This window comes from Gekko japonicus, unplaced genomic scaffold, assembly GCF_001447785.1.
Source record: "Gekko japonicus isolate JY-2015 unplaced genomic scaffold, Gekko_japonicus_V1.1 scaffold22, whole genome shotgun sequence".
Taxonomy (NCBI): domain Eukaryota; kingdom Metazoa; phylum Chordata; class Lepidosauria; order Squamata; family Gekkonidae; genus Gekko; species Gekko japonicus.
Window position 1 is genome coordinate 2,709,207 of NW_015175971.1, and position 26,651 is coordinate 2,735,857.

A 26,651-nucleotide genomic window follows, 5' to 3' on the forward strand; every position below is an offset into this window, starting at 1 on the left:
TTCTCTCTCGGGGTTGCAACCGGTGGGTGGGAAAAGTCCGGGGGGGGGGGAGCCTAGCTTGGGGTGGGGAGGGACCTCAGCACTGCGGGGTATAATTCCATAGAGTCCATCTTCCAAAGCAGCCATTTTCTCCAAGGGAGCTGATAGAACTGCCAACCTCCAGGTGGTGCAAACAAATAAGCAGGATAGTCCATCACACTGTACAAATTACACTAGAGACTCCCGTCTTATACAGCTCTAGCTACAACCAGGGCTCATTTCCTGCAGGAGCGCACATAACCGGAGCTCCGGCAGTAAACAGCCCAGGGGGTGGGCACATGCAACAAACCCCGCCTCCTGCTCCCAGCAGCCCTCAGCCAGAGCAAGAAGCAGCCAGGTAAGCTGCAGAGGCACCCCCCAAAAAACAGTCAAGTGACACCTTTAAGACCAAGTTTTATTCAGGTACAAGCTCTCCCTCCTCTGTGAGGACAGATTTGCAGGTTCCTTCCCCCCCCCCCAATAGCTAGCAATCCAAAACAGTCCAGTGGTGCCTTTTGACACACTTTCGGTTATGTCAGGGGGTGTGACATATGCAAATAAGTTATGCGAATGAGTTATGCTAATGAGCTCCTGCACCTCTTTTTCTATGAAATGACCCCTGGCTACAACTGTAAACAATCCACACAACAAATGGTTCTGCCACCGTACATGAATGACATCCACACCAGTCGAAGAGTGACTGAATAGGTCTTGAAAGTACAAGCTTCTCTCTTTAGAATGATGCAGTCACTGGCTCACGATGCAAAGAGGTGTTTCAAGTAGAAAATACAAAGTGGACAGCACAGGGCTCAGGAACAGCCACAGTGCGAACCGCAGGAGCGGCAACAGCATGCCTAGGTTGCTTCGCCGTTTCTTACGGCTTAAGACCAATGCTCCCTCCAAGCTGTGGAATCTTGTGAGCAAAAATTCTACTTGGTGAGCTACTGGCATTAAAGTTGTGAGCGAGCGGTTTGGCTGCCTCATCAATTAGTTTGCTCTGGAGCCGTCCTTCCTGAGCTAAGACAAAAATGTGTGAGCAGGAGGCTAAAAAATTGTGCACTAGCTCACACTAACACAGCTTAGAGGGAACACTACTTCAGACACTACACTACACATTATGGATATTATTAGGACCACCGCTGATGAGGCCAATTTACAGTACAAAGAGATTTCTATATAATAAATTTCCTAGGGTCCCGGACTGTTATGTCACTATTCAACTGGTGTGGATGTCATTCATGCACGGTGGCAAAACCATTTGTTGTGTGCATTGTTTGTAGTGGTAATTAAAGCTGTATAAGAAGACAGAAGTCTCTAGTGTAATTTGTACTGCGTGACGGAATATTCTGTTTGTTCTTTTGCATAACCGCATTTGCTGTATTCCCATTCTCGTGTGGTTGTTCACCTCCAGGTGGCGGCTGGAAATCTCTCACTATTACAACCCATCTCCAGGAAACAGAGATCAGTTCTGGAGAAAATGGCCACTTTGGAAGGTGGACTCTAAGACGAGGGTGTCAAACATGCGGCCCGGGGGCCAGATGAGGCCCCGGGAGGGCTTCTATCAGGCCCGCAGTGGAACTGGCTGTCTTCTGCTTCTTCTTCCAGTTCTGCTGCTGCTGCTGCTTCATTGTAGGTTTCCAGCTTTACAGATAACACACCTGAACAGCATACTCGAGATTGCAACAGCACAGACATTTTGATGCAATAATTCAGAGCAAGAGGTGTCAGTTGACACTGTTAAATAAACAAAATATTGCAAGAGTGCTAATGTTTTAAGCATGTTTTTATTTTAAGTTAAAAAAAACCCACTTTGTATTTGAGTCCTTTATAACGTTTATATCTCCGCTACCTGGCATTACATTTTATGACACACATGGCCCGGCCCAACAAGGTCTCATTTATGTCAGATCCGGCCCTCATAACAAATGAGTTCGACACCCCTGCTCTAAGGCATTATACCCCATGGAAGCCCCTCCCCTCCCCAAACTCCGTCCCCCTCAGGCTCCACCCCCAAAATATTCAAGTATTTCCCAACCCAGAGCTGGCAACTCTAGGAACTGCTCTCTGTAGCCTGGAGGCTGGCAACTGTAATGGTGCCCTGGGGATTTCTGCTTCTTGGGGGGCATTGGGGTTTGCTCAGGAAATAAGGACACCCAAGAATGTGGCAGGTTCCCCTCTCGATTTCCACCCCACCCCCCCCGACACAATATTGCTACTCATATATTTATGGATTACCTTTATAGTCCACCTTTCTCTCTGAGGCTTATAATTAAAAACACAATGAACAAAATTAGAGAACAAGGCACCAGAAAAAGAAAATCCTCCCCAAACAATCCCACAGACAATAAAGCAGGATTACAAGACTGGGGAACGACACAGCGGAATGTTCCATTTCATACAAATATGCACAGTAATAAAGGTGGACGGCACAATCAGAGGACGCTGCGATAAAAAGCGACAGACGCACAAGGAAGATGACCTTAAATCCCACAGACAGCAGATGTAACCTGGTATTGCCTGTCTTTACAGGGCACAGAATGGCCTCTTGATTTGAAGAGGACTTCGACTGAAATATCTCGTGTCTCAAAGCCTTTTGTGAGCCACAGGCTTGGGGGGGGGGGCTTTTTTCTTTGTACGTTGCTGCAAGAGTCCATGAAAGCAAATATAACTTGCTAACGTGATCGTCTCTCTGTCCTAGCTATCTATCTAGTACGGTTAACTGATCTTCTCCTTCCACCAAGGAGCATGGCACAGGGTAACCCGTTCTCCTGTCTTCATTTTTCCCTTCACAACAATCCTGAGAGGTAGGGGAGGCTGAGAGTTACCGGCCAAAGGTCACCCAGGAAGCTTCCAGAAAGGTTGGGGGTTGGAAGTGATGTCTCCTAGGCCAGGGGTCTCCATCCTTTTTTGAGCCCGCGGGCACATTTGGAATTCTGACACAGCGTGGTGGGCACAGCAACAAAAGGGCTGCCACAAAATGGCTGCCGCAGGAGGCGGAGCCAGCCACAAAATGGCTGCTGCAGCTGAACTTCAGTAATACAGTACAGATCCTTGTGCTGTAATTTCGAGGGATTCCTAGATCCCATCTGGAGGCTGGCATCCCTATTCTAGGAGTCTGCACCTAGCGGGCTGAGAAGTACAGAAGAAACACTGGGTGAGGCTTCACCAGAGACCAACAAGCCCCTGTGCAACCAAGCTCAGAGGCATAGTAATTGCAGTAGGAAAACCCAAACGACCAAGAGGGCTGTAAGAAACCACTGTCTTCGTTTGTATTGTGGACTATGAAATTTGGCAGATTGTGCCGTGAAGTGGATAGCCCAGGTAAGCCCAATCTCGTCAGACCTCAGAAGCCAAGCAGAGTCACCTGTGGTTAGTACTTGGATGATGAAGAAAAAGAGATTGGATTCATACCCCGCCCTTCACTACCCAAGGGAGTCCCAGAGCGGCTTACAAACTCCTCTCCCTTCCCCTCCCCACAACAGACACCCTGTGAGGTAGAAGAAGAAGAAGAAGAGATTGGATTCATACCCCGCCCTTCGCTACCCAAAGGAGTCTCAGAGCATCTTATAGTATCCTTTCCCTCCCCCTCCCCACAACAGACACCCTCTGAGCAGTGTTCCCTCTAAGATGAGTTAGTGTGAGCTAGCTCACCCTTTTTAAGCCTCCGGCTCACACATTTTTGTCTTAGCTCAGGAAGGAGGGCTCCAGAGCTAGCTAATTCATGCAGGAGCCAAATCGCTCGCTCACAACTTTAACGCCAGTAGCTCAGAAAGGAGAACATTTGCTCACAAGACTCCACAGCTTAGAGGGAGCATTGGGGCTGGGAGAGCTCTTGACAGAAACTGCTCTTTTTTTCAAGAGCAGCTGTGCCAGAACTACGGCTTGCCCAAGGTCATCCAGCAGCTGCAAGTGGAGGAGTGGGGAATCAAACCCGGTTCTCCCAGATTAGAGTCCATGCACTTAACCACGACACCAAACTGGCTCCTAGAAATACCAAGTTGGGAGGACAGGGGCAGGCTTTATTCAGCCACCTCTCTGAACATCCTCCAGGCCCCCAGTAGGGTTCAGTCACCAGAGGTCGCCATGACTTCCAGGTGCAGACACATGCACACGCACACACAACCCCCCCCAAAAAAATATACCAAAAAAAGAAATTTGGCAGCTCGTGAGAGGGAGGGCAGGAAGGGATGAGCCATTGCTCGGCTTTTGTGGCCCTTTCTTTTGTGGCCCAGGGTAATGCCGATCACCACTTTGGGGTCAGGAAGGGATTTCCCTCCAGGCCAGTTTGGCCCAGGGATCCTGGAAGGTTTGTGGGGGGCAGGGTTGCCTTTCTCTGGATATAGAGCAATGGTCGCTGGGGGAGTGGGGAGTTAGCTGTGAATTTCCTGCAATCCTTAGCGGGCAGACCCCTCCTCTTATCGAAGGGTAGTTTGCACGCGAACACCCTTCGTTTCTTAACACCCCAGGGTCACACGTGCCATGCAGTCTAATCGGAAAAGACACAAAATGGATGCCTGTCCGACAGGACAGAGAAACATGCCTGGGCACAAATTCTGGAAGGTGTAATGTCAAGCAGTGTTCCCTCTAAGCTGAGTTAGTGTGAGCCAGCTCACAGTTTTTTAGCCTCCGGCTCACACATTTTTGTCTCAGCTCAGGAAGGGTGGCCCCAGAGGAAACTAATTTTGCAGCAGCCAGATCGCTCGCTCACAACTTTAATGCCAGTAGCTCACAAAGTAGAATTTTTGCTCACAAGACTCCACCGCTTAGAGGGAACATTGATGTCAAGGTGTCCGACCCCGCTGCGACCTTCCTCCCCATCCTAAAGGTATGCTCTAGACAGAACAATGGGGTTCCCCGAGATAGGCTGCCTCACCCCGAACTGACCTCCTCCACCCGGACTTAACCCTATCAACTGCCTGAGCTCATTCTCCCCCCGCCCTATCTACCCTTCAATTGCAATGCTTAACACGGACCGCTTTCCCATCCAACACAATGGTCCGGTCATCAAGCAGCGCTTTGCATTCAGGATAGTTTAATCAAACAACCATTAGCCACCGTACCTGGCCCTGGACGAAGCAATCAGAGCGTCGCCCAAATCATTGCTCATCTCAGAAAAACTCATCAGGAGTATTGTTTTGGGGCACTCACATCGCCCTGCCCCAGGGAGAATTTTCCCTATAGCTGGGCTCTCTAGAGCAGGGGTATCAAACTCATTTGTCACGAGGGCCAGATCTGACATAAATATTACTTTGTTGGACCGGGCCATGTGTGCCATAAAACATAATGCCAGGGACTGGAGATAGAAACTGTATAAAGGACAGCAGCTGGTAAGGTCCGAGTTGGTGTATCCTCACTGCAAGGCCCCATGGGCTGGTAAGGTAAAGGTAAAGGTAAAGGTTTCCCTTGCTCGAAAGCCAGTCGAATCCGACTCTAGGGTTGCGGTGCTCATCTCCGTTTCTAAGCCGAAGAGCCAGCGCTGTCCGAAGACATTTCCGTGGTCATGTGGCCGGCATGACTAAACACCAAGGTGCACGGAACGCTGTTACCTTCCCACCGAAGTGGTACCTATTTATCTACTTGCAATTTCTTACTTTCGAACTGTTAGGTTGGCAGGAGCTGGAACTGGAGACCAGGAGCTCCCTCCGTCATGCAGCACACTCGGGTCTCGAACTGCTGAACTACCGACCTTCCACAGCCTGCAGTTCAGCGTCTTAACCACTTGAGCCACAGCAGCAACATGGGCTGGTAGGGGGGACCAAAGGAAAACCCACATGGGTAGACTGGAGAGCCAGCGGTGCAGCACTGGGCAGACGCTCCCATGCTGCTTAACTGCAGCAGACAAAATTGTTCCGCCATGCTGAAACCACAATCGGAGTGGCTCCCCCCCCCCCTCCCCCTCAGCAGTCTCCTGTTCCCTCCCTGGCACTAGTTGCTCGCAGGCCGCATAAGAACCCTGGACAGGCCAGCTCCGGCCCCCGGACCTTATGTTTGACACCCCTGCTCTAGAGCCTCAGTTGTGTATTTGTTCTCCTGGATCCAGACCTCAGGCACGAAACGTGGGTCATTTCGTCTTGCTCTTCCACGGACTTCGTTCTCCTAGATAGGTAAATATCACCAGCCCTAATCTTTATCCCCGCTACTCTCTTTTATCCTTGTTAGCCTTGAATATGTGTTTTCCCCGTGTGCTCTTTCCTGGATCACCTCTGGATCCCTTTTAAAACCAATGCTACATTTGCTACCTTTGAGCTCATTTAATGGGCAACTCATATATTTTTTTATGGGAGATCACAACAGTTTTGCCCTGTGAATTCCTCAAGTACCCGTGCGAATATACCTTCCAGATCCAGAGACATCTAAGCTTTTTATCTTGCTCGGGAGGTGGTGGATACCCCTTCGCTGGACATTTTCAAGCGGAGGCTGGACGACCATCTTTCATGTATGTCGTAGGGCTGTCTTTCGGCTATGCTCCTGCAGAGTGCAGGGGGTTGGACTAGATGACCTGCAAGGTCCCTTCCAACTCTAACATTCTATGATTCTATGGTTCCATCTGTCCGTTAGCCATATAACTTCACCTCTGTTTGACTCAGTTCTTCCAACACTCATGTTAGGCCAGAGGTGGGGTGGCGAGGGCTTACAGGGGGCACAGCTGGAGCCCCCAGAGTGATGGTGCAACCTCCAGTATGAACAAGGGTTTCCAATCTCCAGGTGGTGGCTGGAGATCTCCTGGGATTACAACTGATCTCCAGGTGACGGGAATCAGTTCGCCTGGAGAAAAGGGCCACTTTGGAAGGTGGACTCTATGTCATTTTAACCCACTGAAGTCCCTCCCGTCTCTAAACCCCGCCCTCCTTAGGCTCCACCTCAGATTTTCCAACCCGGAGCTGGAAACCCTAAGTGAGACACCCTAGCATTCACCCAACTCAATGATTTAACCATAGAGCTTGGGGCAGATGCTAGAGTGTCTCTTTACATGATTAGGCCACTTCCAGGTAGTGCCAGAAGGGGTGTCATCACATTGGGGGTGCCGATTGCTGATTGGTGACTGGCAATGGCAGCGGGAGGAGGAAGACCTCCCACCACCAGCAAGCAACTGGTAACCAGTGTTCCCTCTAAGCTGAGTTAGTGTGAGCAAGCTCACAGTTTTTTAGCCTCCAGCTCACACATTGTTGTCTTAGCTCAGGAAGGATGACTCCAGAGCAAACTACTTTATACAGTCGCCAAATGGCTCGCTCACAACTTTAATGCCAGTAGCTCACAAAGTAGAAGTTTTGCTCACAAGACTCCACAGCTTAGAGGGAACATTTCTGGTAACCCGACCTGAAATCTGTGGTGTGTCCCACATTTTTCACAGTAAAAACCAACACCAAAAATTGCAGTCAGATTCTCTGGAATGACCCCATCTTCTTTTAGTAATCCTTCACTTATTCAAGGAGAAGTCCATCAGTGGTGACTAGCCACTGTGACTCAAGGGAACCTCAGCATCTGAGTATCAGTGCTAGACAGGGCTTTTTTTGTAGAAAAAGCCCAAGCCCAGCAGGAACTCATTAGCATAATAGGCCACACCTAACAGCTGAAACTCATTAGCATATTAGGCCGCACCCCCATGTTGCCAGAAGTGTGGTCATCCAGCCACACCCACCTTTTGATTCTTATTCTGTTTACCTTGTTTGTTGTCAAAATCCAGGGCTTTTTTTGTAGCAGGAACTCCTTTGCATGTTAGGCCACACACCCCTAATGTAGCCAATCCTAAAGAGTTTCTGCTGTTGGGTGTGGCCTATTATGCTAATTAGTTCCTGCTGGGCGTGGCCAACTCGGGAGCCAGCCGTAACTCCGTTCCTGTGCGTTCCTGCCCAAAAATAGCCCTGGTGCTAGAAGGAAACATTGAGGGAAGGCCTTGACCTCTAAGGATGCCAGCTTCCAGGTGGGACCTGGGGACCCCCTAGAATTACAGCTCATCTCCGAACTACAGAGATCAGTTCCCCTGGAGAAAATGGCTGCTCTGGAGGGCAGACTCTATGGCATTGTACCCCACTGAGGTCCCTGTCCTCCCCAGGCTCCACCCCCAAATCTCCAGGGGTTTTCCAACCTGGAGCTGGCAACCCTGTGACCTCTGTGATACAGAATGCTGGACTCAGTGGACCACTGGTCCGATCCCTTTGGTTCTCATTTAAGGTTGCCAAACCCCGCTTGGAAAATTCCTGGACCTTTGGAGGTGGAGCCTGGAGAGGGTGGAGTTTGGGGAGAGTTGAGATCTCAGCGGGTTATATAACATCATAGGGCCCACCCTTCCAAAGCAGACATTTCCTACAGGGGAATGGAGCTCTGTCATCTGAAGATCAGCTATAATTCAGGGAGATCCCCAGGCCCCACCTGGAGGTTGGCAACCCGGGGACTCATCCAAGGACAGACACACACACACACACACACACCACACACTACACCCCAATTTCCAGTTTTTGATGGTCTTTATAAAGAAAGCTGTTTCATCTCAGCAGGACCTTCAAAATTCTCTTACGCTTTTGCTTTCGGTGATGTTCAAGTGGCAATTCTTCTTCTCTTCCTTGCTCTTTGCACAAATTGCGCAAAATTCTTCCCCGCTTTCATCCTGGAGTCTATACAGACCTGACACTTATTTACAAGGCCTTGGAAAGACGGCCTGGCTCCAGGAGGGAAAGGGATACTAAAAACCATCTCACGAGTGGGTGCTAAAATGCTCCATCGGTTTCCTTTGATCAACAAATGCTAGCTGGAGTTGTGCCAAAGTACCAAAAAGCTCTTTTTCTTACCATTCTAAATCCTACCGTCCTGCCCTATGAGACGGAGAAGAAGCAGAGGGAACAAAGGATCCTATATGGGAGAGTTGCCAATCTCCAGGTAGGGACTGAAGATCTGGAATTATAACTGATTTCCAGATAGGGTTCCTACAGGGCTTTTTTTGTAGAAAAAGCCCAGCAGGAACTCATTAGCATAATAGGCCACACCCAAGAGCAGAGACGCATTAGCATATTAGGCCACACCCATGACAGCACAGCTCATTAGCCTATTAGGCCGCACCCCCATGTTACCAGAAGTGTGGTCATCCAGCCACATCCACCTTTTGCTTCTTATTCTCTTTACCTTGTTGTCAAAACCCAGGGCTTTTTTTGTAGCAGGAACTTCTTTGCATGTTAGGCCACACACCCCTAATGTAGCCAATCCTAATGAGTCTCTGCTCTTGGGTGTGGCCTATTATGCTAACGAGTTCCTGCTGGGCGTGGCCAACTCAGGAGCCAACCGGAACTCCGTTCCTGTGTGTTCCTGCCCAAAAATAACCCTGGCCGGTTCCAGCCTCCATGGGGCACCTGGAAGTCTCCTGCTATTACAATTACTCTCCAGATGACCAAGATCAGTTCCCCTGGAGAAAAATGGCTGCTCTGGAGGGTGAAATGGCATTATACCCTGCTGAGGTCCCTCCCCTCTTCAAACCCCACCCTGCCCAGGCTCCACCCCCAAAATCTCCAGGAATTTCCCAACCCAGAGTTGGTAATAAAGGGAAAGCAGCAGGGCTTTTTTTGTAGAAAAAGCCCAGCAGGAACTCATTAGCATAATTGGCCACACCCAACAGCAGGAACTCATTAGCATATTAGTCCACACCCCTGACAGCACAGCATATTAGCATATTAGGCCATACCCCCGTGTTACCAGAAGTGTGGTCATCCAGCCACACCCACCTTTTGCTTCTTATTCTCTTTACCTTGTTTGTTGTCAAACCAGGGCTTTTTTTGTAGCAGGAACTCCTTTGCATGTTAGGCCACACACCCCTATTGTAGCCAATCCTAATGAGTTTCTGCTGTTGGGTGTGGCCTATTATGCTAATGAGTTCCTGCTGGGCGTGGCCAACTCAGGAGCCAGCCGGAACTCCGTTCCTATGCGTTCCTGTCCAAAAATAGCCCTGGAAAGCAGCATTGTGAAGTTTCTGGGAAACTGTAGCTGAATATAAAGGGCAAAACCAGCACATTGTGGATCAGATAACTGTCTAAGGGAGGGGGCCAGCCATGACAGGACTGGATTCAAGGACACATTCCAGGTTTTCCACACACTGGCACACCTGAGCAAAGTTATAATGTAGAGACCTGGACCCTTTCACTCCCAGAACTTCCCAAAAGCTTCGCAAAGCTATAGAGAAGCCATGGCAGTGAACTTGCCAGATCTCTATTAAACTGCGAGAAGCAGCATGGTGGCGAGAATTCAAATCTGACCTCCCATCCCTTGGATCAGTTTGGTGTCGTGGTTGAGTACGCGGACTCTAATCTGGGAGAACTGGGTTTGATTCCCCACTCCTCCACTTGCACCTGGCTGGATGACCTTGGGCAAGCCATAGTTCTGGCACAGCTGTTCTTGAAAAAGAGCCGTTTCTGTCACAGATCTCTCAGCCCCACCTACCTCACAGGGTGTCTGTTGTGGGGAGGGGAAGGGAAAGGAGTTTGTAAGCTGCTCTGAGACACCTTTGGGTAGTGAAGGATGGGGTATAAACCCAATCTCTTCTTCTTCTTCTTCTTTACATGGCAGATGCTGCTAGAGCTCAGAATTGTTCTCTAGAAGTGAGAGGCAGTGTGGTGCAGCGGTTAGAATGCCAGGCGAGGATCTGGGTGCCCTGAATTCGAATCCTCACCTTTGGCCAATCATTCTCTCTCTCTCTAAGGCTGCGGTCAGACAAGTCTCTAAGGCTTGGTGTGGACTGGCTGCGCCTCTTATTGCAACTCTTTCAGTTGTAGCCAGTGTTCCCTCTAAGCTGAGTTAGTGTGAACTAGCTCACAGTTTTTTAGCCTCCGGCTCACACATTTTTTGTCCTAGCTCAGGAAGGAGGGCTCCCAAGCAAACTAATTTATGCAGCAGCCAAATTGCTGGCTCACAACTTTAATGCCAATAGCTCCCAAAATAGAATTTTTGCTCACAAGACTCCACAGCTTAGAGGGAGCATGTAGCAGGAAGGATCAGACACCGCGCCCTGAACTGGCTGCACCGCGCACCTGTTCCATGGTCGATCATTCAGATGACTGATGTGCGACAACCACAGAGCACAGTGTCCGGGTCGCTTTTAAAGAAAAAACGTGTGGGTGTGCATGTACACATGAACTTATGTGCACATCCCAAGGAACCCCCAGAAAAGAGGGGGGCTGAGAAGTAACTGAATGTTCACACCTCCCAACCAGCTTGAGTTCATGACAAGGAAGTTCAGGCATCCAGAAATGCGGAGTGAAAGGGCTAATATCCTTAAAGACGGGACTTTCCCCAGTGTCTGCTTCGAAGCTGGGGCAGAACGGCCTGCCAGTGACTGGGGAACAGGAGGCAGATGTCGCTTGTCTGATCGTGCACTTTAAATCCGGCAGTGAACAGCAACGACATCGGATCAAACTGCTCGTCTGACCGCAGGCTAACTCACCTCTGCCTCACAGGGTTGTTGTGAGGACAAAACAGGGAAGGAAAAGCCATGTACACTGTCTCAAGCTCTTTGGAAGAAGGGCTAGACAGACAGAGAGAGAGAAACAGGCAGGCAGGCAGACCGACAGACAGTCATTTAGGGCAACAATGGCAAGAAATTTTCTAAACACTGCAGGTCAAACAAAAACAATATCCTTTGGGTTTTGTTTTTATTCATTTTTAATATATCTTTATACCTTGCTTTCCCCTATTATTCTACCTAGTGGGGACTAAAGCAGTTTACAACATCCTTCTTCCAGTTTGGTGTAGTGGTTAGGAGTGCGGACTCTAATCTGGGAGAACCGGGTTTGATTCCCCACTCCTCCACGTGCAGCTGCTGGCCTGACCTTGGGTCACTTACAAGTTCTCTCAGAGCTGTTCTCTCAAGAGCAGCTCTCTCCGAGGTCTCTCAGCCCCACCTACCTCACAGGGTATCTGTTTTGGGGAGGGGAAGGGAAAGAAGATTGTAAACTGCTCTGAGGTAGTGAAGGGCAGGGTATAAATCCGACCTCTCCTCTCGCTTTCTTCTCACCTTCCATTTTTTCCTCTCATAACAACAGCCTTACAAAGTAGTTTAGTCTGAGAGTGTGTGACTGGCCTGAGGTCACCCAGCGAGCTTCCATGGGCAGAGTGGGGATTCGAACCCGGGCCTCCCAAATCCTAGCCCAGTACTCTATCTCCCACAGCACGCTGGCTCTCTCTCTTCACATCTTCATATCAGAGTCTCTCAGAGTAAAGAAGGGCCAAACCCAGCCTAAAACATCGCGGCAGGAATCTGGCTGACCCTATTCATCAGCGAGAGCCATGCCTGTATGCCGCGGCTGACCCGTTCACTCGCCTGAAATATCTCAGCTTAGTCAGCTGTTTCAAACTTTCAGTGGCAGACGGTCTGTCAGTCAAGATGTTGAGGTCATTAATCCGCACAGCCATCAGATTAAAGCTTTGCATATTCTCCCCCCCACCCACCCCGCGCTCATCTTTGTATCAGAAATGACAGATCGTGCCTTCGGCTGATGTCTTGGGGTTCTCTCAGGTCTTTCTGTGCTTACTGAATGCAGAAGAACTGAAATACGGAATTTCAAATAAGCAATTTTTTTTTTAATAAAAGGAAAATCCCTGGGCCGCGATCCTGTTTACAATGCCATGTATGCAGGGCGAATGACTCCTCTGTAGCTGCCCTGTTTTTGCAACCGACCAATGCTGGGATGGTTAAAATTACCCATTACCAGCACAAAAACAGCACACTCCTTATCCATTGCTACAGTTGCCCACTCTGGGCAGGGAAATACCTGGAGATTTTAGGGATGGTGCCTGAGGACAGTGGGGTTTAGGGAGGGGAGGGGTTTCAGCAGGGTACCATGCCATACAGTCCACCCTCCAAAGCAGCCATTTTCTCTGGGAGAACTGACCTCTGTCATATGGAGATTGGTTGTAATAGTGGGATGTCTCTAGGTCCCACCTGCAGTCTGGCAGAAAGGATAGGTGAGCGCCATCATAAATCAATAGAATTAGCAGTTATATATACAGGATAGTGAGGGAGGCCAGAGATGTGGATAGCTAAGGAAACAATTTAAGTGAAGATTAACTGATAGTGGTATAGGTTATAGTCTGTTAAGAATATGCCAGCTGAAATGTCCAAAAAGTGAGTCATGTGGAGATGTCAGAGATTACAGTGAGTGTTTAAGCCAATCTGTGTTTAAACCAGGGTGACTGACATGTAGTCTTGTAGTCTCTTGTATGGCTGCGAGAGTTGGACTATAAGGAAGGCCGAGCGCCGAAGAGATTCTTTTGAACTATGGTGCTGGAGAAGACTCTTGAGAGTCCCTTGGACTGCAAGAAGATCAAATCAGTCAATCCTAAAAGAAATCAACCCTGACTGTTCCCTGGAAGGCCAGATAATGAAACTGAAGCTCAGATACTTTGGCCACCAAATGAGAAGGGAGCACTCACTGGAGAAGACCCTGATGCTGGGAAAGATTGAAGGTCAAAGAAGACGGGGACGGCAACGGATGAGATGGTTAGACAGTGTCATAGATGCAACGAACATGAAATTGAGCAAACTTCAGAGGACGGCAGAAGACAGGAAGGCCTGGCAGGATCTGGTCCATGGGGTCGCGAAGGACTCGACTGTGCGACTGAACAACAACAACGACTGACATGTAGCGTTCGATTCCTTAAGGAGTTCTAATTCAGCACTTTTGCATTGTATTTTCCCTTTGAAGTCTTCATCTGTTTGTTTTTATGGACAGTGACTTCTGATCTGCAGCAGTACATCCAAGGAGACTGAGACGTTCCCCTCCTCATTTCTGGATGTTGTGATTTCTTACACCCAGTATGTGTCAGTCTCAGCAAGAGAGGATCAATGTTCCCTCATACACAGACCGACACATTTATCCAGCATAGACATTAGAGAGCCATTGTTGGCACATGACATCGGATGATGTGCAAGTGGTGGCGTGACTGACATTATTAGGTCCCATAACAGTATTGCCCGAGTGTATGCAGCAGGGCTATTTTTGGGCAGGAACGCACAGGTCTGGCTCCCAAGTTGGCCACACCCAGCAGGAACTCATTACCATAATAGGCCACACCCAACAGCAGGAACTCATTAGGATTGGCTTCATTAGGGGTGTGTGGCCTAACATGCAAAGGAGTTCCTGCTACAAAAAAAGGCCCTGGGTCTTGACAACAAACAAGGTAAACAGAATAACAACCAAAAGGTGGGTGTGGCTGGATAACCACACTTCTGGTAACATGGGGGTGCGGCCTAATGTGCTAATGAGCTGTGCTGCCAGGGGTGTGGCCTAATATGCTAATGCGTTTCTGCTGTTGGGTGTGGCCTATTATGCTAATGAGTTCCTGCTGGGCTTTTTCTACAAAAAGAGCCCTGCAGGAACACCAGAGGAGACCCACATATGTTCCATGGTTCCCCCTCCCCCCAGCACCCAATCAGGGATGGGGGGGGGTTGCCAGATCCACGTTACAAAACTTCTGGAGATTTGGAGATGGAGTCTGGGGAGGACAGGGACCTCAGTGGGGTATCGTGCCACAGAGTCCACCCTCCAAAGTATCCATTTTCTCCGGGGAACCGGTCTCTGTAGTTCGGAGATGAGCTGTAATTCTGGGGGGTCCCAAGGTCCCACCTGGAGGCTGGCATCCCTAGCAGACAGTGCATTCCACCAAGCATTAGCAGCCATTTTACCCAGGCATGAGACAATAGATCAAAGAGCAGGTCCTTAGCCCTTTGTTCGGGTAGCCAAAGAGACCGCCCATCTTGGGATGGAGAACACATCAAAGGAAAACTCGGCAAGCACTGTCTTCAAAGGCTTCCGGGCACTAAGTGCTACGGAGGCTAAAATTAGGTTCAGGGAGCCAGATGGAAATATCCTTGCGAGGAAAATCCTCTTGCCTTTCCACGTTTCAAGAAGAAAATATAACTTAGGATGGTGGCTTTTCAAAACTTCTGCCTTCAGGAAAGCCTCTCCAGGTGGACTCGTGTCAGGTTTAAACCTAGGCTTAGATTACCTGCAAAAAACGGAGAATGGGCAAATGCTCAGCCACAGGTGTCCATCGGCTGATGGTGTGCCAATCCTCTCCTTATGCCTCCAGAGAAGCACAAGCTTAAGCTGCCTGTTTGAGAGCCAGTTTGGTGTAGTGGTTAAGTGTGCAGACTCTAATCTGGGAGAACCGGGTTTGATTCCCCACTCCTCCACATGCAGCTGCTGGTGTGACCTTGGGTCAATCATAAATTCTCTCAGAGCTGTTCTCTCAGGGGCAGTTCTCGAAAGAGCTCTCTCAGCCCCACCTACCTCACAGGGTGTCTGTTGTGGGGAGGGGGAGGGAAAGCATACTGTAAGACGCTCTGAGACTCTGAGCGAAGGGCGGGGTATAAATCCAATCTCTTCTCTTCTCTTCTTCTTCTGTTTGCCCAAAAGCCCTTGTAAGTCTCCCATAGCACCCCTGTGCATTGCAGAAGTCTCTGCCACATGTTATATGGCAGGGGTCCCTAACTGTTTCGAGCATGTGGGCACTTCTGGAATTAGGGTTAAGAACATAAGAGACGGCAATGAGGCCAAAGGCCCATCCAGCCCAACACTCTGTGTCACACAGTGGCCAGAAGTACCAGTGCCATCAGGAGGTCCACCAGTGGGGCCAGGACATTAGAAGCCCTCCCACTGTTGACCCCCCCCCCCAAGCACCAAGAAGACAGAGCATCACTTGCCCCAGAGCCCCTATCTATACCTTGTGCGTAATAGCCACTGATGGACCTCTGCTCAGCCACAGGGTTGCCCGGTCCCTTCTGGCAACCGGCAGAGGGTGGGGTGGGGGGACACCTGAAGAAAGAGAAAGGCCCAGGCCTCATTGCTGATGTTGCACAGGAAGTGACACCATCACATTGCGATGTCCAGGCGACACTCTGGTATTTGGGCAAAAGCACTGTGGCAAAACTGGCTTCTACCATAGAGTTTTTGCCCAAATACCAGAGCATTGCATGGATGGTGTTGGTGTGATGACATCACTTCCTGTGCAATGCCAGCAACGAGGCCTGGGCCTTTCTCCAAGTAATTCCCCCCCCCGTCACCCAGCTGATCAGTGGCTGGGGGGCGGGGCCTGGTGGTGGGGGATCCCCTCCTCCCCCGGGAGGCCTGGCACCCCTATTTGGAATTCTAACCTAGCATCATGCATTCAGCCACAAAATGGCTGCTGCACAAGGCGGAGCCAGCCACAAAATGGCTGCCGTCGCTTCCCTTCAGTCACTCAGTGAAGATCCTTGCACTGTGATGGAACCTGCTGCCAGAGCAACATTTTGTTAAAAAAAAATCTGCCCCGCCGATCAAGTCTCCAATGGCCAAGCAGAAGCTTTACTGGGCAGAAGCACCGTAAAGGCTAACAGGATTTGTGGCCTCTGGGTGCCCTGTTGGGAATCCCTGTGTTACGATATGCAGTCAGTTCAGTCTGGCGAGGCTTGTTATCCTTGAGAGCCAGTTTGGTGTCGTGGTTAAGTGCACGGACTCTAATCTCGGAGAACTAGGTTTGATTCTCCACTCCTCCACTTGCAGCCAGCTGGGTGACCTTGGGTCGGTTAAAAGTTCTCTCAGAGCTCCACTCTCATAACAGAAGTTGAACGTCTGCTAGATAAACAACAAGGAGAGCGAAAAGGTCTGATTTCTAAGATTTATCATTTGTTCATTGCGCAGAGAAACAGTTCTTGGATGCTGAGTCAAAAACAATGGCACTTAGACTGTAATCAAGGATTTACCAGTGAGACATGGAAAGATATCTTGTCCTTACCTAACTTTAGGTCACCAGTGTTCAGTATTAGATTTAATGAGTTCAAGGTATTACAGGACAGGACATCAAGGTATTACAGACAGGAAAATGTACCCTGGTGGTATGTAAATCCTACAGTTCTTCACAGAATTAATTCTAACATCCCGGCTAAGTGCTGGAAGAACTGTGGTCAATTGGGAGATTACGCTCATTGCTGGTGGCATTGCCCCATTATACAAAGTTTCTGGACACAAATATTAATGCAAATTGTAGTAATTACTGGTGTTAGTCTACCTGTTACTCTGGAGGCTGTAGTTTTGGAAATGGGCTTACTTACAATTGACAGTGTATGTACTAAAACACAACTTGCTGTATTAATTGCTGTTGCTAGAATATCGATAGCCCAATATTGGGGAAAGGAAGAGGCCCCTACCCTAAGTTGTTCGCAACATAAGCTGTGGGAATACTTTGTACACAGTCGAATTGCAAAAAAATGTAGCAAATACAAATGTACAGAGTAAACAGAAGTTATTCCATGCGGTTTGGTCTCCGATTATAGCGTACTTGATAGGTAACGAAATAGTTCCAAAAAACACATATTATAACAAGATTCTGTATTTTTGAAAATCTAGATTACTGTACTTTGTTGTTAGGGTAAATGATAGATTTACTGTCCTGCATCATTGCATATTTTGTAATCTGGCAATATGTTTGGCATTGTGTACAAAAGTATTGTATTAGTATTCTGTTGAGATGTTAATATAAATAATTTTTTTAAAAAACGGTCTCCCAGAGCTGATCTCTCCAGAGTAGTTCTCAAGAGAGCTCTCTCAGCCCTGCCTACCTCACAGGGTGTCTGTTGTGGGAAGAGGAAGGGAAAGGAGATTGTAAGCCGTTCTGAGACTCCTGGTGAAAGGCAGGGTATACATCCAATTTCCTCCTCCTCCTCCTCCTCTTCTTCTTCTTCCTCCTCCTCTTCCTCCTCTTCTTCCTCTTCTTGGGCCTTTGAACTGAAAATGTGCCCTGGAATGTAGCCAAACGCTCCCCGACTGCCGTGCATTTCAGGGGGAATGTGGAAGGAAGAAGGAAAAAGTTGTACCTGGTGGCTGATCTGCCCTCCTGCCTTACCGGTCAAGGAATTGGCATTAAGCTTCCAAGAAATCATAGATTTGCCATGTGCGGGTGGTTCCAGAAAAAAGATAGAACAGAGAGCACCGATTATAGATTGGAGTGGAGTGGAGTTCTGTCATGCCTATTAAAATCTTCCCAAATATGGGGGGGGGGGAGTTTTTTATCTCACATTGATCTTTACTTGGCGGAAGCGAGTGCCATTGATTTGAGCGGATCTATGTTTGAAGCGGCTCTTTTGCCTTTAACAGTTTGCGTGTCTAGGAAATAAGAAGATGTACATCCCCCGTGATTTTATATAAACTGCCTATAATGTTTGGTCCCTTCCTGAAACCAATGTAAGGCCTGCAGTGGTACCCAGTGGGGGGGGGGGATTTGCCCATTCCCAGCAGGCACTCTCAGCTTCTGTTCAGCTGGAAATGGTGCCAAAATGGGAGGAGGAAACTCAGCCACCTCCTGACATTCTGGCATCACTCACCATGCACCCGGAAGTGACATCAGCACATCATTGGCGGGCACTCGGGGATTTTGGAAAAACTCTTTGGTTAAACCACAGAGTTTTGTCAAACACCAGCAACGCACTGACATCTTTTTTGGTGCTCACAAGTGTTGCCCTTGCAAAGATCTTTCCCGGCTGTGCAACACAGCATGCGCTTGACGGTGAAACCACCACCATTTGCGACATCGTTACAAATCCACGCTGAGACAAGCCATGTCTTTGGACTCACTGCATGTCTCTGCCTCAAAACAGGATCACAGGAAGTTTTTAGAAAAGCGCAAGAGTCCCGTAGCACCTTAAAAGACTAACAAAATCTGTGGCGGGGAGGAGCTTTCGTGAGCCATGGCTCACTTCTGCAGATACTGATTCAGCTAATGACGAAGTGAGCTGTGACTCACTGAAGCTCCTCCCCTGCCCCAGATTTTGTTAGTCTTTAAGGTGCTCCTGGACTCTTGCTCTTTTCTTCTGCTACAGACAGACTAACACGGCCACCCATCTTGGAAGTGAGCCGTGACACACGAAAGCTCCTGCCCTGCCACAAATTCCGTTAGTCTTTAAAGTGCTTCTGGACTCTTGCTCTTTTCTACTGTTTTATTGTTGTTGTTCAGTCACACAGTCGAGTCCAACTCTTCGCGACCAAATTAGGGTTGCCAAGTCCGACGCGGTGCTGGAGCAGGGGAATCCAGTGCTGCTCCGAGAGTGTGCGCGTGCGCCGAAACCACGTTGCATGCTTTGGGGGTGGGGTTCCCCCCGGGGCCCAATCCGCCGGTGGTGGGGAACAGGCCTCTGGGGCGGGGGTTTCCCTGCCCACCGGGGGGACTTGGCAAGCCTAGACCCCATGGACCACATCATGCCAGGCTCTCCTGTCTTCCGTCGTGCTCTGGAGTTTGCTTAATTTCACGTCCGTTGCATCAATAACCCTGTCTAACCATCTCATCCTTTGCCGCCCCCGTCTTCTTTGACCTTCAGTCTTTCCCAGCATCAGGGTCTTCTCCAGTGAGTGCTCCCTTCCCATTGAGTGCCCAAAGTATTTGAGTTTCAGCTTCAGTATCTGACCTTCCAGGGAACAGTCAGGGTTGATTTCTTTTAGGATGGACTGATTTATCCCCTGGCAGTCCAGGGGACTCTCAAGAGTCTTCTCCAGCACCATAGTTCAAAAGCATCTACTCTTCAGTGCTTGGCCTTCCTTATAGTCCAACTCTCCCAGCCATACATGACTACTGCTACAGACAGACTAACACAGCTACCCATCTTGGAAGTGAGCTGTGACTCACGGAAGCTCCTCCCCTGCCACAAATTCCATTAGTCTTTAAGGTGCTCCTGGACTCCTGCTCTTTTCTACTGCTAAAGGTAAAGGTAAAGGTTCCCTTGCTCGAAAGCCAGTCGAATCCGACTCTAGGGTTGCGGGGCTCATCTCCGTTTCAAAGCCGAAGAGCCAGCGCTGTCCAAAGACGTTTCCGTGGTCATGTGGTCATGTGGACTAGACGCCAAGGCGCACGGAACGCTGTTACCTTCCCACCGAAGTGGTACCTATTTATCTACTTGCAATTTCTTGCTTTCGAACTGCTAGGTTGGCAGGAGCTGGAACTAGAGAGGGGAGCTCACTCCGTCTTGCGGCACCCGGGTCTTGAACCGCTGAACTACTTAACCACTTGAGCCACCGCAGTTTCTACTGCTACACGCAGACTAACATGGGGACTCCTCTCGATCTATCTCCAAGGCGGTTTTCAGGGCGGGCGAATGCTCAGTGTTGATCTCCAGGCACGCCACTAGAAAAACCACTGACCCGGGAAATAGCAGGCGATGCTCCCCGCACTCGGAACACTTAAGCTTTGACTGCGGCTCTTCCGGGCCCTCGGTTTCCCATCCGTGATGGCCAGGCCCTGAGGCTCTCCTTCACCAGAGGTGGACTGCGGCTCCCAAGCGAAGTCCTTCCAGCGGAAAGGAAGTTTTTCTCAGGATGCGTTGAAGGCTTTAGCTGCTAGAACAAATCCATCACATCGAAATGCACGGAGACGCACGGGACGAGGCCTCAGCTTGGCCGAGCTCTGGGTAGTCAAGCAAGCGGAGATGCACGGACGCATCCCAGCCTCGGGGAGGCTCTAATTGTCTGCAGAAAAGAGCCCCGCCGTGCTCATTCGTTCGCCTCTTAAAACCAACGAGGCATTCAGAACACGTGTTCGCGCGCAGCGGCTTGGCAGGACACAGAGGAAGGGCTCCGCTTCCAGTCTTCTTGTTCATTTAGGCTAATGAGTGTTTAAAAAATGTGCTGCTGGCCAGAGATCGATCGAGCCGTTCAGTGATTTTGTCCTCACGGACGCTCACTTGTAGATACAAGGCAGGCCTTTCTCCTCTGAGCACGGCGGGTCGGAGAGCTCTGGCGGCTCGGATCCGGCGACGTGAACATCAGCGCCAGATTTTGTCATCGACTTTGACAGCTCAAAAGTCCAGAAGTTAAAAGAACCAGCGTGGTGTAGTGGTTAAGAGTGGCGGACTCTGATCTGGAGAGCCGGGTTTGAAAGTCTGAGTCCCCATGTCGCATCCACAAGAAGCCTGCTGGGTGACCTTGGGCCAGTCCCAGTTCTCTCCAGACTCTCTCAGCCCCACCTGCCTCACAGGCAATGTTCCCTCTAAGCTGTGGAGTCTCATGAGCAAAAATTCTACTTTGTGAGCGACTGGCATTAAAGCTGTGAGCGAGCGATTTGGCTGCTGCATAAATTAGTTTGTTCTGGAGCCCTCCTTCCCGAACAAAGAGAAAAATGTGTGAGCCGGAGGCTGAAAAACGTGCGAGCCGGAGGCTAAAAAACTGTGAGCTGGCTCACGCTAACTCAGCTTAGAGGGAACACTGCTCACAAGGTGCCTGTTGTGGGGAGAGGAAGGGAAGGGAAGGAGATTGTAAGTCACTCCGAGTCTCCTTCGGGTAGTGAAGAGTGGGTATAAAAATCCAACTTTTCTTTGTCTTCCTCTACATTTAGTCTGCTGGGTGACCTTGGGCCAGTCACGGTTCTCTCAGAACTCTCTCAACCCCACCCGCCTCACAAGGTGCCTGTTATGGGGAGAGGAAGGGAAGGAGATTGTAAGCCACTTTGAGACTCCTTAAAGTTAGAGGAAAGTGAGTATAGAAACCAACTCTTCTTCCACTTGAAGCCTCCCAGGTAACCTTGGGCCAGTTCACGGTTCTGTCAGAACTCTCTCAGCCCCACCTGCCTCACAAGGCGCCTGTTGTGGGGAGAGGCAGGTGATTGTAAGGCGCTTGGAGACTCCTTTGGGTAGAGGAAAGCGGGGTATGAAACCCAACTCTTCTTCTTTATCTGGCGTTGAGCAAATCCGGAGCAGGGTGGGATACATGTTTCCAACGATGCAACTGTTGACATGGAAGGAAGCCATGGCCAAACATTACTCCCGAGCACAGGTCCGCCATTTTTCTTTCCTATGTCCGGCTTTGTGTTCCCTGAAGGGAATGCGGCTTTGCAACTTGGAATGGAACCACCCACTGACTGAGGAAAACCAGGGCTCTCCTGATCTTCCAGTGGCTGCGGCTGCTATTCCAACCATGGAAAATCCTTTCCTTTGAATGAGGGCAGTCAATAACAAGCCATACCCTACACAGACTCTACCCACTCTCTGGAAAGCATGGCAGCAGGCACCACGGGAAGTATGGACAGGCACCAGGGCTATTTTTGGGCAGGAACGCACAGGAACGGAGTTCCGGCTGGCTCCCAAGTTGCCCACGCCCAGCAGGAACTCATTAGCATAATAGGCCACACCCAACAGCAGGAACTCATTCAGATTGGCTACATTAGGGGGGGTGGCCTAACATGCAAAGGAGTTCCTGCTACAAAAAAGGCCCTGGGTTTTGACAACAAACAAGGTAAACAGAATAAGAAGCAAAAGGTGGGTGTGGCTGGATGACCACACTTCTGGTAACGTGGGGGTGCGGCCTAATGTGGTAATGAGCTGTGCTGTCAGGGGTGTGGCCTAATATGCTAATGAGTTCCTGCTGTTGGGTGTGGCCTATTATGCTAATGAGTTCCTGCTGGGCTTTTTCTACAAAAAGAGCCCTGACAGGCACTATGTTATCCGAGGGCACCGTGTGGGGGAAACCTGACCTAGCTTGTGATGTACTATGAAAGGGAGTCATGGTCCAACATAACTCCCCAGCAGAAGGGGCTGTGGCTCAGTGGTAGAGCACCTGCTTGTCATGCAGAAGGTCCCAGGTTCAAGCCCCGGCGTCTCCAGTTAAAAGGATCGGACTGTAGCTGATATGGAAGCCTGTGACGCTGGACAGCTGCTGTTGCAGACAATACAGGCAAGCCCGATCTCGTCAGATCTCGGAAGCGAAGCAGGGTCGACTCTGGCAAGTACTTGGATGGGAGACCTCCTTGGAATGCCAGAGGCAGGAGGACAGGGGCAGGCTTTATTCAGCCACCTCTCTGAATATCCTCCAGGCCCCCAGTAGGGGTCAGTATCACCAGAGACGGCCATGAATCTCAGGTGCACACACACTCACGCATACACACGCACATTTAAAAACATGTCAAAAAAAAAAAGACCAACAAAATTTAATTCTGGATATAAGCTTTCGTGTGCACGCACACTTCTTCAAATACATTGGAACAGATTTCCTTAAGCCTGACATATAGGGGGAGAGAGGGCACTCTTGTATTTGTATACTAATTTGCTGCTATTCACAGATCTTGTTGTTGTTGTTGTTCAGTCGCACAGTCGAGTCCGACTCTTTGCGACCCCATGGACCAGATCACGCCAGGCCTTCCTGTCTTCTGCCGTCCTATTGTTCTTTGCAGCATCGGACTTTCCTTTCACCAGGGGTCATTTCCTGCAGGAGCGCACAGGAGCGGAGCTCCGGCAGTAAAGAGCCCAGGGGGCGGGCTCATGCAACAAGTCCCGCTCCCTGCTCCCAGCAGCCCCGGGCCATGAGGAGCAAGAAGCAGCCAGGTAAATTACAGTGCGTGTTACATTCTGACACACTTCCGGTGAGCTCAGGGGGTGTGGCATATGCAAATAAGTTATCATAATGAGTTATGCTAATGACCTCCTGCACCTCTTTTTCTACGAAAGGACCCCTGCCTTTCACCATCAGACACATCCACAACTGAGCGTCCTTTCGGCTTTGGCCCAGCCGCTTCACTCTTTCTGGGGTTACTTGTACTTGCCCTCTGCTCTTCCCCAGTAGCATATTGGACACCTTCCGATCTGAGGGGCTCATCTTCCGGCGTCATATCTTGTAGCCTTTTGCTACTGTCCATGGGGTTTTCTTGGCAAAAATACTGGAGTGGGTTGCCATTTCCTTCTCCAGTGGATCACACTTGGTCTGAGTTCTCTGATGTGGCCTGTCCGTCTTGGGTGGCCCTCCACGGCATAGCCCACAGCCTCATCGAACCACGCAAGCCCCCTCGCCACGACAAGGCAGTGATCCAATCTTACCAACTGCTTTAATCCAGTCACAGCTATACTCATCGCACAGTTACTTATGCACAGGGCATTTTTTGTAGAAAAAGCCCAGCAGGAACTCGTTAGCATAATAGGCCACACCCAAGAGCAGGAACTCATTAGCATATTAGGCCACATCCCTGACAGCACAACTCATTGGCATATTAGGCTGCACCCCCATGTTACCAGAAATGTGGTCATCCAGCCACACCCACCTTTTGATTCTTATTCTGTTGACCTTGTTTGTGGTCAAAACCCAGGGCCTTTTTTTGTAGCAGGAACTCCTTTGCATGTTAGGCCACACACCCCTAATGTAGCCAATCCTAATGCGTTTCTGCTGTTGGGTGTGTCCTATTATGCTAACTAGTTCCTGCTGGGCGTGGCCAACTCGGGAGCCAGCCGGAACTCTGTTCCTGTGCGTTCCTGCCCCAAAATAGCCCTGCTTATGCATCTTGACTCTAACTAGCCCTTCCTGGCAAATAACTCCCCACCACCGCCTGTATGTAGGACTTGAGGAAGTCTGCTTCAATGTATCTGAAGAAGTCTGTGTGCGCACAAAAGCTTATACCCAGAATTAAACTTTGTTGGTCTTCAAGGTGCCAGTGGACTCAAAATTAATTCATATTTAACTGTGATGGTCAGACGTGAGCCGATCATCAAGCCTGTTTGGTTTGGCACCGGAGAGCTCTAACGGCCCCCGAGCACATTCACAATTGGTGTTTGCAGAATGGTGCATGCATGAAAATGCTGCCAATCCAAACAGGTCAGCAGCCATTAATGTAGCTAAGTACTACTTAAACAAATGCCAAATGGCAGGATATTCTTTTTTTAGGGGAAGAAAAAAAAACAACCAGTTGATTTATATGATTTGTGACTGATTCAACCATCTGTTTAAACAGTCGCCTGCCAAGTGGTTGCAGCCATGCCGCAAAGAGGGGGAAGAAGAAGAAGCACTCCGGTGGGCTGGGTGAGAATATACAGGCATGAAAGCTGCTCCTGCTAGGAAGAAACAGGTCGAGGCCACCCACTGAATGGTCGCACGACAGGTGAACGAACAAACGGACTGTTGAAAAATTGGATCCCTATTCGCAACTGGCAACCAGGCTGTGAGTCATACTGGTGTGTGTTCTACCATCCAACGCTATCCTGGGGAAGTGGGGATTATTAGGAAGGGAACTGAAAACAAATCAGCCAGTATCATAATGCCCCTCTATACATTGATGGTGTGACTTCATTTGGAGTACTGTCTACAGTTCTGGTCACCACACCTCAAAAAGGATATTATAGCATTGGGAAATGTGCAGAAAAGGGCAACTAGGGGCCCTGCCACACGGCAGGGGAAAAGCCTCTTAAGGCGCGGCTTTTAAAAGCCGCACCAACGTTGAGACGCCGCGGCGGGATCCCACGGATCCCCTGGCAGCGGTGCCTTTTCTCCCTGGCGCAATCAAACGCCGGGGAGAAAACACAGTTCGGACGCCTAGCCGGCCGAACTGCACATGTCAGAGCATGCGCAGTTTGGCTCCGGGCCGAGGTTGTGCCGGCGCAAGGACGCGCCGGCGATCAAACGCCCGGCTTGCTGCGCCACTTCCACTTGAACCACCGAGGTAGGTGGTTGCAAGTTGAGGCGCATTTTGCTGGGAAAGGGCCAGTTCGGGGACGGTATCACGACGCTTCCCAGATGTTGTGGTATGATCGCGCCGGTTTGATCCGCCCCGGAACTGTCCCGCTCCCGGGCCAAATCGCCTCGTGTGAACGGGACCAAGGATGATCAAAGGGTTGGAACACTTTCCCTATGAAGAAAGGTTAAAGCGCTTGGGGCTCTTTAGCTTGGAGAAACGACGGCTGAGGGGTGACATGATCGAGTATAAGATTATGCATGGGATAGAGCAGGTAGAGAAAGAGGTACCTTTCTCCCTTTCTCACAATACAAGAACTCGTGGGCACTCCATGAAATTGCTGAGCGGTCGGGTTAGAACGGATAAGAGGAAGGACTTCTTCACCCAAAGAGTGATTAACACATGGAATTCACTGCCACAAGAGATGGCGGCGGCTACAAGCATGGATGGCTTCAAGAGGGTATTGGATAAACATCTGGAGCAGAGGTCCATCAGTGGCTATTAGCCACAAGGTATAGATAGGAACTCTCAGTCTGGGGCAAGTGATGCTCTGTACTCTCGGTGCTTGGAGAGGGCAACAGTGGGAGGGCTCCTAGTGTCCTGGCCCCACTGCTGGACCTCCTGATGAGACCTGGGTTTTGACCACTGTGTGACACGAGTGTTGGACTGGATGGGCCATTGGCCTGATCCAACATTGGCTTCTCTTATGCACTTATGTTCTTATCTGCAACCCATAGCCCTCTTCTTACAGGACTGCCAACTACAGCTTAGGAAATACCTGTAGATTTAGGGGTGCAGCCTGTGGAGTTTGAGAAGGGAGGGGACCTCAGTGGGTAGGCTGCCATAGAGTCCAACCTCTGCAGCAGCCATCAGGAGGTCCAGCAGTGGGGCCAGGACACTAGAAGCCCTCCCACTGTTGCTCCCCCCCCCAAGCACCAAGAATACAGAGCATCCCTTGCCCCAGACTGAGAGTTCCTGTCTGTACCTTGTGGCTAATAGCCACTGAGGGACCTCTGCTCCAGTTGTTTATCTAATTCCCTCTTGAAGCTTCCCATGCTTATAGTTGCTGCCACCTCCTGTGGCAGTGAATCCCATGTGTCAATCACTCTTTGGGAGAAGAAGGACTTCCTTTTATCTGTTCTAACCCGAGTGCTAAGCAATTTCATGGAGTGCCCACGAGTTCTTGTATTGTGAGAAAGGGAGAAAAG

The 26,651-nt window shown here is 49.8% G+C and overlaps 1 protein-coding gene and 1 non-coding gene across 2 annotated transcripts in view; one reads left to right on the forward strand and one right to left on the reverse strand.

The window, feature by feature from the left end:
- The window catches only part of KCNH5 (potassium channel, voltage gated eag related subfamily H, member 5), a 353,468-nt gene that overhangs the window by 262,122 nt on the left and 64,695 nt on the right, over positions 1–26,651 (reverse strand). The gene's annotated exons all lie outside the window — the stretch shown is intronic.
- TRNAD-GUC lies at positions 22,543–22,614 on the forward strand. Its single transcript has one exon. It is a non-coding gene; the product is annotated as a tRNA-Asp (tRNA).